Genomic DNA, 1856 nt, shown 5'->3' on the forward strand with positions numbered 1-1856 from the left:
TTCGGGCGCTGGACACCTCCTGGGTCTTCCCTGAGCTGCTCCGCTCCGCACTTCTGTCCGAATCACGGGCACGATCGGTTCCCTCTGCCCCCTGTTTAATAGCTGGTGTGAAGGGAAGTTACAACGGCACAGACACCCCCCAAACAAGTCAGGACTCATCCTTACTACGTGCCAGGTACCCTGCCCTAGCCTACTGTATCCTACCCTACTCTACCCTACTGTATTCAACTCCATTCCATCCCTTCTTTTCCTTTATTTATTTTAGTATTTAATTTTATTTTTTTGCCGACACTGGCCAGTTTATTGTGGAAAGCCATTGTGGGACGGGGAGGATGGGATGGACAGGACCAGGGCCCATCTGGGGGATTTTCCTGGACATCAGGCATTCCTCCTTGCAGGTTTAGAGGAAACACGATCATGGGTAAAACCCCCAGAGGGCAGCGCTGTGACTGCCAAGCAGGAGGGCTGGGGGCGGGGGTGCCCTAGGCACTGCGGGGCCCCTTGGTCAGCAGGGCTTTGATGTCGGGCTCGACCTCAATGGTCGGAAAGCGGCCACTGTACCTGCGCACAGGCACCCGGTCCGGGCCCATGAGGAGACATTTGCGGCACACCGGACCCCGGGTGATGAACTCCGGGTCGGTCATGAGCGCAGGGGCGTCGTCACTGGGTGCAGGCAGAGCCTCCCTCAGGAAGGCGAAGAGTGGGTGCGCCTGCCCGCCGGTCACCTCGCGCTTCTAGAAGAGCCTGAAGTTGGGTTCGAACCCGCCCCCAGGCCTGATCTACTTGAGGGAATTCGGGATCTCTTCGTTCTTGGCTTCTCCTGGTGCCTGAACTGGTTGCACGGGGAGCCAAGCACCACCAGGCCCGGGGCCCGAGGCGCTGCTGCAGCTCGTTCATCTGGGTGTGGTTCCGGACCCTGGGGCCTCAGAGTGAGGCCTCATCCTCAATGAGCAGCACCTCGCCCCGCAGGGAGCCCGGGCTCCCCAGCTCCCCAGCTCCCCAGCTCCCCTGCTCCCCACGGGCCAGCCCGCACAGAGAACGCGACCCGGAGCCGGCTGCGGCCATCTGAGCGGAGCGAGCGGCGTGGGTATCAGAGAGGAAAAGGGAGCGCTAGGGACAGGAACACCCCCTTCTTTTCCTTTAACAATGTCAGAGGAGCACTAAAGTGATTTCATGCCCCACCAGTAGGCCCCAAGCTGCAGTTTCGAACACACTGATTTGGGGGAAGGCAAAGGAAATCCACAGGCCACTGCCAGTGGAGGGGCGATGAAAAACAAAACCAGCGAGGTTACTTCTTGGGGTAAAATTAGACATGCAAATACAGTGAGAGAGCCTTTCCTAACCCCCATCCTGGCAGGCTGACTGCAGGGTTGAGGTGCACCAGGCCCCGGAGGTGCCGGGCTGACCCTGGGCTAACCAATCAGCACCACTGCCCGGGCTGTGTGTAGGAAGCTGGGGTGGGAGGGGGCGCGCAGAGGTGGGTGGGAGTCTCTGAGACTGGGCTGGAGGCCGGTGGAGGTGGCTCTTACTCTCCTGGCGTCACCATCTGCCACCCCCCCTCCCCTGTTGGTGCCTCAGGAACCTGGCTCAGCCTCTGGGGACGGCTGCCAGCCACCCTGCTTGCGTCTCGACCTCACCATTCCTTCCACATCCGTGCGTGACTGTCCCAAGAGGCACTGGGTCTGGGCTTTGGGGCCGTTGGAGCATACTACTATTGCAGGCCAACACGGCGGCCAGACAAAGACCTCGAACTGTTGCAGGCAGGCCAGTGTGAGCAGAGCAGGACAATGGGCCAGGTACAGAAGGTCACCAGGGTAGAAAGCCCTGGGTGCCTAGCAAGGGACAAAACTGGGAAA

The 1856-nt window shown here is 60.3% G+C and overlaps 1 pseudogene across 1 annotated transcript; it reads right to left on the reverse strand.

Annotated features, from left to right (window-relative positions):
• Positions 1 to 482: 482 nt before the first annotated feature.
• Positions 483 to 1065, reverse strand: LOC308557924 (glutathione peroxidase 1 pseudogene; annotated as a pseudogene). The gene has a single exon. The product of its transcript is annotated as a glutathione peroxidase 1 pseudogene (transcript).
• Between the last annotated feature and the right edge of the window lie 791 nt (positions 1066 to 1856).

Source organism: Miniopterus schreibersii (genome assembly GCF_964146895.1).
Source record: "Miniopterus schreibersii genome assembly, chromosome: 5".
Taxonomy (NCBI): Eukaryota; Metazoa; Chordata; class Mammalia; order Chiroptera; family Miniopteridae; genus Miniopterus; species Miniopterus schreibersii.